Consider the following 16,614-nt stretch of genomic DNA (forward strand, 5'->3'; position numbering starts at 1 on the left):
TCCACTGTTTAGGCACATCATTGGCTCTCTAAGCGCGACATGATGCCCACAAACCATTACATGAAAATCTGCATTACAAAACATTTCTTTCCAAGCCCTGCCATGCGCCCAAGCAGTAGTTTCCCCCCACATATGGGGTATCGGCGTACTTAGGAGAAATTGCACACCAGATTTTTGGGTCCATTTTCTCCTGTTACCCTTATGAAAATAAAAAAAATTGGGCTAAAGTAAAATTTTTGTGAAACAAAAGTAAAATGCTCATTTTTTCCTTTCACATTCAATTAATTCCCGTGAAGCACCTGAAGGGCTAAAACTTCTTGAATATGAAATACGTACGCTACTCACCTGGTAGCAGTGTTTTTTCAGGAGCCATGACAGCACAACGAGAGGGGATCCGCCCTTCAGGGACAGGAAACCTACAGACATAAAAAGGGCGGTACCTCTCTCCCACGTCAGTTGTTTTCAGAGCATGAGAGGACCACCTTGGTTAGTAACACAGATGCAGCATGTATATAAATACATTTTATTATGCCAGTGAACATGGAATTTAACGCAAAACCAACAGGGTATTGAAACATCCAAAAATATAGGGTAGGGAATCTAAGGGTGCTGTCATGGCTCCTGAAAAAACACTGCTACCAGGTGAGTAGCGTACGTATTTATTCAGTCGCCATGACAGCACAACGAGAGACTTTCAGAGACGAAAGATTTAGGGGGGGATAATAGCTTCTAGCACTCTTCTCCCAAACGTGAGGTCCGAGGAACTACCCAGATCTAATCTGTAGTGTCTAAGAAAGGTAGAAGGAGAAGACCATGTGGCCGCCTTACATATGTCTTCGATCGATACCTCTGACCTCTCCACCCAGGAAGATGCTACGGCCCGCGTGGAGTGTGCCTTTATACCATCTGGAACTTCGTTGCCACCTGCGGTATAAGCGAGAGAGATCGCCTCCCTAATCCATCTGGCTAGAGTGTTTTTAGATACTCTAAGACCCTTCCTCACCCCTTGATAGGCTACAAATAAAGAGTTATCTTTTTTCCAGGCATCTGAAACTTCAATATATCTAAGGAGGCATCTTCTCACATCTAAGCAATGAAATTTACGTTCTTTATCGTTAGCAGGGTTGGAGCAAAAAGAGGGTAGGACTACCTCCTGTACCCTGTGAAATTTTGACGCAACTTTAGGAAGATATAGGGGATCGGGTTTCAATATTACCCTATCCTCCCTAACCTGCATGTATGGTGGATGTCTGGAGAGTGCCTGCAGATCACTAACCCTTCTAGCAGATGTGAGAGCAACCAACAGGGCTGTTTTGATTGAAAGGATCTTTACAGGGATGGTATCAATGGGATCGAATGGGGCTTGCGTTAGGGCTGAGAGTACCAAATTTAGGTCCCATGGGACTAACCTTTGTTTAACAATTGGTCTAGACCTAGTGACTGCTTTAAGAAATCTAGAAATCCAGTGATTACTGGCTAAATTAAGATTATATAATGCTCCTAGCGCTGACACCTGAACTCTAAGAGTACTTGTGGCCAAGCCCATTTCTAGGCCTTTTTGTAAAAATTCGAGAATCTGGTTTATACATGGTTTTTGGTCAATTTGAGCCCATGAATATGATAAAAATTTTCTCCACACTCTAACATAAATGCTCATTGTAGAGGGTTTCCTACTTTTAAGGAGTGTATTTATCAGACTCTGAGAGAATCCTTTTCCCCTAAGTAAGGACCTCTCAAGTTCCATGCCGCTAGGTGTAAGTTGGCCACTTGAGGATGGAGGATTGGCCCCTGGGAGAGCAGATCTGGTAGCTCTGGAAGAATCCATGGTTGGCAGACAGACATCTTCCTCAGCCAAGGAAACCAAGCCCTCTTGGGCCAAAATGGGGCTATCAAGATTACCTGGGCCCTGTCCTCCCGAATCTTCCTCAGAACTAAAGGAATCAGATTTAGAGGGGGAAAAGCATATGCGAGCCTGAAGCGCCAAGATATCAGCAGAGCGTCCACAGCGTATGGGTTGTCTTTTGGATTTAGGGAGCAGAATTGGTGTAATTTTTTGTTCCCCCTGCTGGCAAAAAGGTCTATCTCCGGACAACCCCATAATTGAATGATATGGTTGAAAATGGCTGGATTTAACGACCACTCTCCCTGTCTGAGCATGTTGCGGCTTAGATAGTCGGCTTTGGTATTGATACTTCCTTTTATATGAAGCGCCGTCAGGGAGAGAAGATGTACTTCGGCCACCTGAAAGATATGATTTGCGACCTCCATCAATGAACTGGATCGCGTGCCACCTTGACGATTAATGTAGGCCACAGTTACCCGATTGTCTGACAATAGCCTGACGTGTCGACCCTGTAGGGGTACAAGGAATTTATTTAAGGCATGTTTTACCACCAACAGCTCTTTCAAGTTGGAGGAAGAGTCCTGTTCAGACTGAGACCATAGTCCCTGAACCCAATCCTCCCCTAAGTGAGCCCCCCACCCCTTGGGGCTAGCGTCCGTAGTTAATACTCTAGATATAGGATTTATCCAAGGGACCCCCCTGCGTAGATTCGAAGTGTGAGTCCACCAACCAAGAGAATGTGTAGTCTCCATAGAAAGTGTGAATTTACTGTCGAGGTGAGCTCTTAGACGACGGGAATTGTGTAGCACGTCCCACTGTAGAGTCCTTGTGTGGAACTGTGCCCAGAGAACCGCCGGGATACAGGACGTAAGAGAACCCAAGATCGACATCGCACTTCTGACCGATACTAAGGGATTATTTATTGCCCTGGTGACCAACTGCTTAACCTTAGCAACTTTTGCGTCCGGCAGGCGACATTCCTGCTGACTAGAGTCTATAACATATCCCAGGAACTCTTGTACTTTTAGGGGCTGAAGGCGCGACTTTTTGATATTGACTATCCAGCCCAATTTGTGTAACGCATTCATGACCTTTTGTAGTTGGTCTTTGCAATGCGACTCAGAATGACCCACAATTAGCAAATCATCCAGGTAAGGGACTATCAATATATCCTGTTCATGCAAGTGCGCCATAACCTCCACCATGATTTTTGTGAACACCCGGGGTGCAATTGCGACTCCGAAGGGAAGTGCCTGATATTGAAAATGTTCTATCGTGCCAGCTAGTGAAACCGCCACCCTAAGAAACCTCTGATGATCTATATGTATTGGTACATGGTAATAGGCGTCTTTGAGATCTAAGACAACCATAAAACAATGGTTAAAGAGTAATTTTATTGCTGTCTTGACCGACTCCATTTTGAAGGAGGGTATCAACAAAAAATTGTTCAGGCCTTTCAAATTGATAATGGTGCGATATGAACCATCAGGTTTTTTGACCAGGAACAGAGGGGAATAAAACCCCCTACCTTCCTCGCCTGTAGGGACTTTGATTAGAACTTTCTTCCGTTGGAGTTCCCGGACCTCAGACTCCAGCGCCAACTGCTCTGTAGAGGAGGAACGAACAGGTGTCAACATAAATTTGTCCCGAGGAGTATGGTGGAAGTCAAAGGTTAGGCCTTCCGCCACAATGCTTAGAATCCATGGATTGTTTGTAATCCGCACCCAGGCTGGGTACAAGGCCGAAAGCCTACCCCCCACCTGGTCCGCTAGTCATTGCGGTTTCTTAACATCTCGTGAAGGATTAAACATAAATCCTCTACCCCTCCTTCTGCTGCTGTCGTATCTAGTAGATTCTCTGTTAGAGTCTCTATATGGTCTTCTGCGGTTAGACCATCCTCTATTATAGTCCCGTCTGTAGAAGGGTCTTCCTAGGAAGGGAAAGCGTTTTTTATTATCCCCTGCTTTTTCCAATAGCTCGTCTAGGACCGGTCCGAATAAGTGAGCTCCTTCACAGGGAATGCTACATAATTTTGTTCTGGCTTGTAAGTCCCCTGGCCAGCATTTTATCCATAGCGCTCTCCGGGCTGCATTGGATAACGCCGAGGACCTGGCGGCCAACCTGACCGAGTCTGCTGATGCATCCGAAAGGAAAGCTGCGGCATCCTGGATTATAGGCATAGAGGACAATATTTCCGTCCTAGGGACTTTATCCCTGAGCTGATCTTCGAGGTGACCCAACCATACCATCAAGGACCGAGCGGTACAGGTGGCTGCTATAGCTGGCCTCAAGGACCCCGCCGAAGTCTCCCAAGCTCCTTTAAGGAAGATGTCGGCTTTCCTATCTAATGGGTCCTTCAAGTTCCCCAAGTCGTCAAAGGGGAGAGATGTTTTCTTGCATGCCTTGGCGACTGCCGCATCCAGCTTCGGAACTTTATCCCATGAGGATGAAGCCGCCTCCTCAAAGGGATACCTTCTTTTAAAGGCTGGTGGAAGCGATCCCTTCCTTTCTGGTTTCTTCCATTCCTTTGAGATTAGCGACTTGATTTTGTCAATCACTGGAAAGGCTCTTCGGGATTTCCGCTCAATACCTTTGAACATAACATCCTGAATGGAACATTCTGACTGGGTATCTTCTATCCCCATTGTGCTGTTAACTGCTTTAACTAGATGGTTAACCCTATCTAGGGACAAACAGGCTCGACTAGACTCCAGATCCTCAGAGGAGGAAGTAGACGGAAGAGACCCTGAGCTCAGTTCACCTGAGTCCGAATTTACATCAGATAAAGGGGATGATCTTTTAACTTCCGTTCCCCGAGACTAGGATCTCACGGAACCTTTAATTTCCTGTCTAACCATCTCTCTTATTGTAGAGGTCAGATCAGGCGCCTCCTCCTCCAGCAGGCGTTGGATACATATTTTACGCAACTTTTTCAAATGCCCATCCGGAAGCGGCTCTGCACATTCGGCACACTGCCTATGTTTGGCTTTGGACAAACTTTTCCTCCCCTGATAGAGGAAAAAAACAAGGGGAATACAACCATCACTAAGTGGCCTTTCACGAAGATCACTTACCCCGTCCAGTAATGAGTGGTACCGTAGATGGGGGGTCCTTCGTAGCCGGCAAATCCTTACGGCTTGAGGACTTTGGTATAGAAATCCGAGCCTCCTTAGCTCCACCAGCGCGGCTACTGCCACTAGACCGACGCTGGGAGCTTCTTCGAGGCTTATCTGATTGCTGGTGTTGCTGCTGCGGCTCCTGCTGCTGGCTGTCGATAGTCCCTTCTGGCGACTCCATTATGGAATGGGCAAGGAACACTGACCATCCCAGCTTGCAGCATTAAATAATGCCCCCAAGGTACCGCCCCCGGAAGGGGGCCAGCAGGGAATCCCAGGTGGTAATCGACCGTCCGCCACTGCGCTGCGCTACCACTCCGCGAAGCCCCGACTGTCCCCGCAGCTGGGCGCCGCCATTAGCCGGAGATGACGCTACTGCGCATGCCCAGCCGCGTCATCCGGCCGCGCCGCTCGCCGCGTCATCCGGACACGCCCCTTCCGGACGCGGCGGCGGCGCCAAGCAGACACGTGGACCAGGACGCCAGCAGACACCTCCCCGGACCAATGCCGCCACCCCGCCTGGCACAGACTGACTCCCGGGACACTAGCAGCCAAGCACAAACTCCACAGGTACCTTGCGCTGCGGACGCCTCAGAAGCTAGCCTATATGTCAGAGGCTGCTTCCTCCTGCTGCCACCTACACCGAGCAGTCCCCCTGCCGTGTGGTGCTTCCTGCCTCCTGAACAGGCCGAGGTAGGGGACCCCCGCTACCTGCACCGGTCTGCCAGGAGTGGGGATATCTTCTTAGCTTCGACCCTCTTCCCAGGGCCTGTCTGAAGAGGTTCCGCTGTCAGGGACAGGAAGCCAAACTGACGTGGGAGAGAGGTACCGCCCTTTTTATGTCTGTAGGTTTCCTGTCCCTGAAGGGCGGATCCCCTCTCGTTGTGCTGTCATGGCGACTGAATAAATTGAGGACTTTGAGGGGTGCAATTGTTTGAATGGTGTCACTTTTGAGTATTTTCGGTCATATAGGTCCCCTAAAGTCACTTCAAATGTGATGTGGGCCCTAAAAATATGGTTTTGTACATTTTGTTGGAAAAATATATAACACACTGGGCATTAGCTGTGTCTGCATTCTATTATACAGGGTCTTAAGAGAAGACAACACTAGTACTAGATCTTAAAGGGAATCTGTCAGTAGGATCAACCTTCCTAAGCCTTTTATTTTGACATGTGTGTCATAGGAAGCTGAAAAAAATGATACCTTTATATATATTGCAATTGTTACCATCCACCTCTTGTGTCTCCCCTTTTCCTCATAGTTTGTAAGCTTGTGAGCAGGGCCCTCACTCCTCTTGGTATCTGTTTTGAACTGTATTTCTGTTATGCTGTAATGTCTATTGTATGTACAAGTCCCCTCTATAATTTGTAAAGCGCTGCGGAATATGTTGGCGCTATATAAATAAAAATTATTATTATTATTATTATTATATATGGAAGCTGAAAAAAATGATACCTTTATATATATGAAATCTGATGTCTTATTACAGAGAAATACACATTTTTCTTATATGTAAATGAGCTAATCCAGGCTATGGGCCAAACACTGATAATCTGCCTCCAGAACTTATTTTTAATAAAAGGAGGCAGTGCCAGTGTGAGACATGTATATAACAAGGAATAATAGAACTGAACTTTGTCTCCTTACAACCACATTTGAGCAGCTCTTACAACTCTGCTGTAATGCAATAGTGTCTGCCTGTGATATGAAAACTGAAGCACCGAGAGGAACCTGCAGATGTCTCAGTTATCACTCACAGCACGGGACTGAGATCAGTAGAGCAGCCATAGCACTTCACACTGGTAACACCCCCTTTTATATACAATAATCTCCGAAGGCAGATTCTCCTGCAGATCAGTGTCCTGTCCATATTCCTGAACAGCTCATTCAGATATTACAAAATGTGGAATTTTCTGGAATAAGACATCAGATTGCAGATATCAAGGTGTCATTTCTATGATGTGTATGCCCATATAGATGGTTTAGGAGGCTTGATCCAACTGACAGATTCCCTTTAAATTAACCGATCAAGCTCAGCTTACATATTGAGCCTGAAAGGAATGCTAGTATATTTCAATTCTGAAGCCAACAGAATATTATATGAACCAAGGAGTATATTATAGCCTGTAATGCATTTGGGAATTTTAGTCCACACTTCTTTGCACAAGCTCCTCGTTTCAGACATTCCGAGGATTGGAGATGGCCATACACATCTACTATATACAGTCATGGCCAAAAGTATTAACACCCCTGCAATTCTGTCAGATAATTCTCAGTTTCTTCCTGAAAATGATTGCAATCACAAATTCTTTGGTATTATTATCTTCATTTAATTTGTCTTAAATGAAAAAAAACACAAAGAATTGTCCTAAAGCCAAATTGGATATAATTCCACACCAAACATAAAAAAGGGGGTGGACAAAAGTATTGGCACCATTCGAAAAATCATGTGATGCTTCCCTAATTTGTGTAAATAACAGCACCTGTTACTTACCTGTGGCACCTAACAGGTGTTGGCAATAACTAAATCACACTTGCAGCCAGTTGACATGGATTAAAGTTGACTCAACCTCTGTCCTGTGTCCTTGTGTGTACCACATTGAGCATGGAGAAAAGAAAGAAGACCAAAGAACTGTCTGAGGACTTGAGAAACCAAATTGTGAGGAAGCATGAGCAATCTCAAGGCTACAAGTCCATCTCTAAAGACCTGAATGTTCCTGTGTCTACCGTGCGCAGTGTCATCAAGAAGTTTAAAGCCCGTGGCACTGTGGCTAACCTCCCTAGATGTGAACAGAAAAGAAAAATTGACAAGAGATTTCAACGCAAGATTGTGCGGATGTTGGATAAAGAACCTCGACTAACATCCAAACAAGTTCAAGCTGCCCTGCAGTCCGAGGGTACAACAGTGTCAACCCGTACTATCCGTCGGCGTCTGAATGAAAAGGGACTGTATGGTAGGAGACCCAGGAAGACCCCACTTTGGCTGGAGTTTGCCAAAACTTACCTGAAAAAGCCTAAAGCGTTTTGGAAGAATGTTCTGGTCAGATGAGACAAAAGTAGAGCTTTTTGGGCAAAGGCATCAACACAGAGTTTACAGGAGAAAAAAAGAGGCATTCAAAGAAAAGAACACGGTCCCTACAGTCAAAAATGGCGGAAGTTCCCTGATGTTTTGGGGTTGCTTTGCTGCCTCTGGCACTAGACTGCTTCACCGTGTGCATGGCATTATGAAGTCTGAAGACTACCAACAAATTTTGCAGCATAATGTAGGGCCCAGTGTGAGAAAGCTGGGTCTCCCTCAGAGGTCATGGGTCTTCCAGCAGGACAATGACCCAAAACACACTTCAAAAAGCACTAGAAAATGGTTTGAGAGAAAGCACTGGAGACTTCTAAGGTGGCCAGCAATGAGTTCAGACCTGAATCCCATAAAATACCTGTGGAGAGATCTAAAAATGGCAGTTTGGAGAGGGCACCCTTCAAATATCAGGGACCTGGAGCAGTTTGCCAAAGAAAAATGGTCTAAAATTCCAGCAGAGCATTGTAAGAAACTAATTGATGGTTACCGAAAGCGGTTGGTCGCAGTTATTTTAGCTAAAGGTTGTGCAACCAAGTATTAGGCTGAAGGTGCCAATACTTTTGTCTGGCCCATTTTTGGAGTTTTGTGTGAAATGATCAATGTTTTGCTTTTTGCTTCATTCTCTTTTGTGTTTTTTCATTTAAGACAAATTAAATTAAGATAATAATACCAAAGAATGTGTGATTGCAATCATTTTCAAGAAGAAACTGAGTATTATCTGACAGAATTGCAGGGGTGTTAATACTTTTGGCCATGACTGAAATTGTCTAAGGGTCACTTCCGTCTGTCTGTCTGTCACAGATATTCATTGGTCGTGGCCTCTGTCTGTCATGGAATCCAAGTCGCTGATTGGTCTCGCCAGCTGCCTGTCATGGCTGCCGAGACCAATCAGCGACGGCCACAGTCCGATTAGTCCCACCCTACACCCCTGCCGTCAGTGCACGCTCCATACTCCCTGCAGTCACCACTCACACAGGGTTCATGCCAACGGTAACGGACCGCGTTATGCCGCAGGTAACTCACTCCGTTACCGCCGCTATTAACCCTGTGTGACCAAGTTTTTACTATTGATGCTGCCTATGCAGCGTCAATAGTAAAAAGATCTAATGTTAAAAATAACGAAAAAAAATAAAAAATCATCATATACTCACCCTCCGGCGCCTTTCCCGCTCCTCGCGACGCTCCGGTGCTAAAGATGGTATGCGACAAGGACCTTCCATGATGTCACAGTCATGTGACCGTGACGTCATCACAGGTCCTGCGCGCCTGCGTGAGAAGGAGCTTCCATGACATCACGGTCATGTGACCACGACGTCATCACACCCTGGGACAGGAAGCTGGCGAACAGGCAACAGAACTACAAGGGGCCCTCGGATCGGAAGGTGAGTATGTTTATTTTTTAACCTGTGACATACGTAGCTGGGCAATATACTAAGTGGCTCTGTGCTGTATACTATGTCACTGGGCAATATACTACGTGGCTGGGCAATATACTACGTGGCTGGGCAATATACTACATCAATGGGCAATATACTACGTAATAGGGCAATATACTCCGTGACTGGGCAATATGCTCTGTGCTGTATACTACGTGGCTGGGCAATATACTACGTGGCTCTGTGCTGTATACTACGTCACTGGGCAATATTACTACGTGGCTGGGCAATATACTACATGACTGGGCAATATACTACGTGGCTGGGCAATATACGTGACTGGGCAATATACTACGTGACTGGGCAATATACTACGTGACTGGGCAATATACTACATGGCGGTGCAATATACTAAGTGACTGGGCAATATACTACGTGGCTGGGCAATATACTACGTGGCTGGGCAATATACTACGTGGCTGGGCAATATACTACGTGACTGGGCAATATACTACGTGGCTGTGCAATATACTACGTGACTGGGCAATATACTACGTGGCTGGGCAATATACTACATGGGCTGTGCAATATACTACGTGACTGGGCAATATACAACGTCGCTGGGCATAATAGTACGTGACTGGGCAATATACTACGTGGCTCTGTGCTGTATACTATGTGGCTCTGTGCTGTATACTACGTGGCTCTGTGCTGTATACTACGTCGCTGGGCAATATACTACGTGGACATGCATATTCTAGAATACTCGATGCGTTAAGAATCGGGCCACCATCTAGTTATATGTATATTGGCCAAACCCACAGATGTATTTGGAGCTTGCTGAACATTTAATGTGTATACAGAGCCGCTTGATTGTTCAGGGAGATGGATTTCAACTGTATGAGCTTTTTGCTTTCTGTTAGATAGGCTGTATACCCTTTCTTTGTACTGAGAACACAGGCACACACAACAAAGCCAAGAATGCATGTGTATGGGGGATAGGATGAAATAGTTTTCATTCAGCCCTCTTGAGAGCCTTGGAACATGGACTACTTGTTTTAAGTTGTACTTTGGTTAGTATTCGTGATGAGCGAATGTGCTTGGATAACGTCTTATCAGAGCATGCTCAGGTGTATCTTTGGTGTGCTCGTATATTATGTTTGAGTCCCAGTGGCTACATAATTTGCGGCTGTTAGACAACCTGAACACATGCAGGGATTACCTGTTTGTTAGGGAATACCCACATGTATTTAGGCTGTCTACCAGCCGCAAATCATGTAGCCACCGGGACTCGAACATATTATCCGAGCACGACCAATATACTCGAATAACACCAGGGCATGCTCGGATAAAACATTATCGGAGCACGTTCGCTCATCAGTAGTTAGTATCCCTCCTACCTTTAGGCTTGCTTCCTTCCTATCATTGAGGTGTAACATTTTTTAATATTCCATTTCTGAATACACACTGAACGGGAAACCACTGGGTAAATCTGACAGGGAGAAGGACTTGGGGATCCTAGTTAATGATAAACTTACCTGGAGCAGCCAGTGCCAGGCAGCAGCTGCCAAGGCAAACAGGATCATGGGGTGCATTAAAAGAGGTCTGGATACACATGATGAGAGCATTATACTGCCTCTGTACAAATCCCTAGTTAGACCGCACATGGAGTACTGTGTCCAGTTTTGGGCACCGGTGCTCAGGAAGGATATAATGGAACTAGAGAGAGTACAAAGGAGGGCAACAAAATTAATAAAGGGGATGGGAGAACTACAATACCTAGATAGATTAGCGAAATTAGGATTATTTAGTCTAGAAAAAAGACGACTGAGGGGCGATCTAATAACCATGTATAAGTATATAAGGGGACAATACAAATATCTCGCTGAGGATTTGTTTATACCAAGGAAGGTGACGGGCACAAGAGGGCATTCTTTGCGTCTGGAGGAGAGAAGGTTTTTCCACCAACATAGAAGAGGATTCTTTACTGTTAGGGCAGTGAGAATCTGGAATTGCTTGCCTGAGGAGGTGGTGATGGCGAACTCAGTCGAGGGGTTCAAGAGAGGCCTGGATGTCTTCCTGGAGCAGAACAATATTGTATCATACAATTATTAGGTTCCGTAGAAGGACGTAAATCTGGGGATTTATTATGATGGAATATAGGCTGAACTGGATGGACAAATGTCTTATTTCGGCCTTACTATGTTACTATGTTACAATGTTACATGGTAATGTATTTATGGTTGCTTGAAATGTGGCAAGACATTTTAGCCTTGAGGCCACCACCATGTCTTTTTCACTGTGAAATGCTGTATTTGACTTCCATCTGATTTCAATCAGATATAATGTATATTGTGTTCTCCATGAACTTTCCCCTTCTGACTTATGTGTATATGGTATATCTTACTGCGATTTACTAACAACTAGATTAACAAATAAATTGTACAATATCGTACATTGTTCTTAAACTTCACCATTTAAAAAAATAATAAATAAATAGTAGTTCCTTCACGGAGAAAGCAAAGCTAGTCCAAGTGAGACTGCCAAATCCCAAAGGACATTATTAGTGCATCTGTCTGATGACAGTCAATAACAAACTTCAAATGATTAATTTTATCAGATGATCTTCCACATTGGAAATAAATTGTTCCAAAGCTTTGTAGTGTGGGAATCTAAAATCGCCATTAAAATGGCAGAAACAACTAAAATCTCAATAGAATCATTTACTTAATCTTGGCCAATTTTATCTGGAGATAGATAAAAACATAAGCACCAATTTTAGATAATTTAATCTAAATCTATCAAACCCGTTAAATATGTCATGACAATTTTAAGATTCCTATGACACTCTTTGGCCCTTTTTAAGACAGCTTTTATAAATACAGTAGTTTTTTAAGAATCCAGCTGAGGGTCAAAAAAGCATTGCAGCCAAAACGTAATTCGAATTTCCCAAACGGCACATAAAATGTGTTCTTAGAGAAAATGACTTGCTCTGGGTAGAACAAATCTCATTAAAATGTGTCTCATGTCCTGTATCCTATATACACTTCACAACTCCCCCATTTGGATTCTCAAATTTTGGTTCAGGAAAATATATAATATCTTTAGAGATCTGTTATGCAAAAGAGGAAAATCTAGACTTAAACTTTAAAAACTATAGCTACCCAACAATCATGAAGGGGATTAGAGATGCCGTATACATACAGTTAGGGCCAGAAATATTTGGACAGTGACACAATTTTCGCGAGTTGGGCTCTGCATGCCACCACATTGGATTTGAAATGAAACCTCTACAACAGAATTCAAGTGCAGATTGCAACGTTTAATTTGAAGGGTTGAACAAAAATATCTGATAGAAAATGTAGGAATTGTACACATTTCTTTACAAACACTCCACATTTTAGGAGGTCAAAAGTAATTGGACAAATAAACATAACCCAAACAAAATATTTTTATTTTCAATATTTTGTTGCAAATCCTTTGGAGGCAATCACTGCCTTAAGTCTGGAACCCATGGACATCACCAAACGCTGGGTTTCCTCCTTCTTAATGCTTTGCCAGGCCTTTACAGCCGCAGCCTTCAGGTCTTGCTTGTTTGTGGGTCTTTCCGTCTTAAGTCTGGTTTTGAGCAAGTGAAATGCATGCTCAATTGGGTTTAGATCTGGAGAGGGACTTGGCCATTGCAGAATGTTCCACTTTTTGGCACTCATGAACTCCTGGGTAGCTTTGGCTGTATGCTTGGGGTCATTGTCCATCTGTACTATGAAGCGCCGTCCAATCAACTTTGCAGCATTTGGCTGAATCTGGGCTGAAAGTATATCCCGGTACACTTCAGAATTCATCCGGCTACTCTTGTCTGCTCTTATGTCATCAATAAACACAAGTGACCCAGTGCCATTGAAAGCCATGCATGCCCATGCCATCACGTTGCCTCCACCATGTTTTACAGAGGAAGTGGTGTGCCTTGGATCATGTGCCGTTCCCTTTCTTCTCCAAACTTTTTTCTTCCCATCATTCTGGTACAGGTTGATCTTTGTCTCATCTGTCCATAGAATACTTTTCCAGAACTGAGCTGGCTTCTTGAGGTGTTTTTCTGCAAATTTAACTCTGGCCTGTCTATTTTTGGTATTGATGAATGGTTTGCATCTAGATGTGAACCCTTTGTTTTTACTGTCATGGAGTCTTCTCTTTACTGTTGACTTAGAGACAGATACACCTACTTCACTGAGAGTGTTCTGGACTTCAGTTGATGTTGTGAACGGGTTCTTCTTCACCAAATTAAGTATGCGGCGATCATCCACCACTGTTGTCATCTGTGGACGCCCAGGCCTTTTTGAGTTCCCAAGCTCACCAGTCAATTCCTTTTTTCTCAGAATGTACCCAACTGTTGATTTTGCTACTCCAAGCATGTCTGCTATCTCTCTGATGGATTTTTTCTTTTTTTTCAGCCTCAGGATGTTCTGCTTCACCTCAATTGAGAGTTCCTTTGACCGCATGTTGTCTGCTCACAGCAACAGCTTCCAAATGCAAAACCACACACCTGGAATCCACCCCTGACCTTTTAACTACTTCATTGATTACAGGTTAACGAGGGAGACGCCTTTAGAGTTAATTGCAGCCCTTAGAGTCCATTGTCCAATTACTTTTGGTCCCTTGAAAAAGAGGACGCTATGCATTACAGAGCTATGATTCCTAAACCCTTTCTCCGATTTGGATGTGGAAACTATCATATTGCAGCTGGGAGTGTGCACTTTCCGCCCATATTATATATATAATTGTATTTCTGAACATGTTTTTGTAAACAGCTAAAATAACAAAACTTGTGTCACTGTACAGAATAGTAATGTATCTGTAAAATTCGGACGGCATATGAACGGTCCGTGTGCTGTCCATTTTATCTCTCGCACCAGTTGACTTTCATTGGCAAGTCTCGTCCAATATAAGGGGCCAGAGAAGAAAAAAAAAGAGGAGCACTAACTCATTGACTAGCATTGGTACAAGTGCAATCCAATTTATTAACCACTTTATCCCCGGGCCATTTTCTGTTTTTGCGTTTTCATTCTTTGCTCCCCTTCTTCCCAGAGCCATAATTTTTTTGATTTCTTTTGTCAAAATGGCCATGTGAGGGCTTGGTTTTTGCAGGACAAGTTGTACTTTTGAACTACACCATTGTATTTAACATATCGTGTACTGGAAAATGGGGAGAAAGTTCAAAGTGCATTGAAAAAATGCAATTCCACAGTTGGATTTTTTTTTTTACCATCTTCACTAAATGCTAAAACTGATCTGCCATTGTGAATCTGTGGGTCATTACTAGTTCATAGAAACCAAACAAGTCTAGGTTCTTTTTCATTTAAGTGGTGAAAAAAAAACTTGGGTAAAACAAAAAAAATTGTAGAATTTACTGAGACCAGTAGCGTCTCCATTTTTTGTGATTCTGGGTGAGAACTTATTTTTTGCATGCCAAGCTGGCTTTTTATTGATACTATTTTGGTGTAGATACGATCTTTTGATCGCCCGTTATTGTATTTTATTGCAACGTAGCGGCGACCAAAAAAACCCGCAACTCTAGTGTTTTGATTTTTTTCTCATTACGTCATTTAGCAATCAGGTTAATCTTTTTTTTATATTAATAGGCTGGGCGATTCTGAAAGTGGCGATACCAAATATGTGTAGGTTTGATTTTTTTAATTGTATTATGTTGAACTAGATGGTGGCCCGATTCGAACGCATTGGCTATTCTAGAATATGTATGTAGTTTATTTATGAAGTTTTCAGAATAATGCAATTTATACACAGGATTTGGTCGGAGGGGCGCGACCAATTAGCGATGCGTGGTTCGAATTCCACGCCAATTCGCGGCCAGACCGCGCCTGTTGCTGATTGCTCAAGGCTGGGTATGACCAATAAGTGAAGACAGGGCCTGCTCCAGGTTTTTGAGGGCCCCGGGAGAAAGAGTCTCAATGGGCCCCCTCTTTAACACATACCACGATTCATGATGCACAGATACAGCAGTGAAATATAGCACAGCCAAGTAGCATACAGCCCACATAGTATATAACACAGCCCACGTAATATATAACACAGCCCACGTAGTATATTGCCCAGCCACATAGTATATAGCATAGCCCCCATAGTATAACGCACAGACACGTAGTATATTGCCCAGCCACGTAATATATTGCCCAGCCACGTAATATATTGCACAGCCACGTAGTATATAGCACAGCCACAGAGTATATAGCACAGAGACGTAGTATATAACACAGTCCATGCAGTATCTAACACAGCCCACGTAGTATATAGCAATGTGGGCAGCATATCCCTGTTGAAAAAATAATTAAAATAAAAAATAGTTATATACTCACCTTCCGTCGGCCCCCAGATCCAGCCCAGCCCACGTAGTATATAGCAATGTGGGCAGCATATCCCTGTTGAAAAAATAATTAAAATAAAAAATAGTTATATACTCACCTTCCGTCGGCCCCCAGATCCAGCCCAGGTGTTTACTGTGCTCCTTGTGATGCTCCGGTCCCAAGAATGCATTGCGGTCTCGCGAGATGATGACGTAGAGGTCTCGCGAGACCGCTACGTCATCATCTCGCGAGACCGCAATGCATGGACTAGAGAGTCGCGAGGAGCAGCGTGAAAAAGGCGACGGAAGGTGCGAATATAATGATTTTTTATTTTGTTTATTATTTTAAACATTAGATCTTTTACTATTGATGCTGCATAGGCAACATCAATAGTAAAAAGTTGTCACACAGGGTAAAAAGCAGCGTTAACGGACTGCATTACACCGCGGCATAACGCGGTGTAATGCAGCCATTAACCCTGTGTGAGCGCTGACTGGAGGAGGCACTGACAGAGAGTAGGAAGGGGTGTATTCGCAGCCGGACTGTACCCATCGCTGATTGGTCGCGGCCTGCCGGCGATGTGGGATTTCCGTGACAGAAAGACAGACAGACAAACAGACGGAAGTGCCCCTTAGACGATTATATATATAGATTTTTTTAATATTTAAAAACTTTTTTTATTTTACTTTCTGCATGCTTCAATAGTTTTCATGGGAGACTAGAAGCTGCAGTTGTTCGATCGGCTCTGCTATCTGCTACATATAGGTGATGATCAGATTGCATGTACGTAGCAGATATGCTCACATTGTCACCGATGGGCGGGATTTCCGATGTGCTTCCCGGAAGCGC

The 16,614-nt window shown here is 44.0% G+C and overlaps 1 protein-coding gene across 1 annotated transcript in view; it reads right to left on the bottom strand.

Annotated features, from left to right (window-relative positions):
- TSPAN12 (tetraspanin 12) overlaps positions 1 to 16,614 on the bottom strand; it is a 332,545-nt gene that overhangs the window by 167,505 nt on the left and 148,426 nt on the right. The window lies entirely within an intron of this gene.

This window comes from Ranitomeya imitator, chromosome 4 (assembly GCF_032444005.1).
Source record: "Ranitomeya imitator isolate aRanImi1 chromosome 4, aRanImi1.pri, whole genome shotgun sequence".
Classification (NCBI taxonomy): domain Eukaryota; kingdom Metazoa; phylum Chordata; class Amphibia; order Anura; family Dendrobatidae; genus Ranitomeya; species Ranitomeya imitator.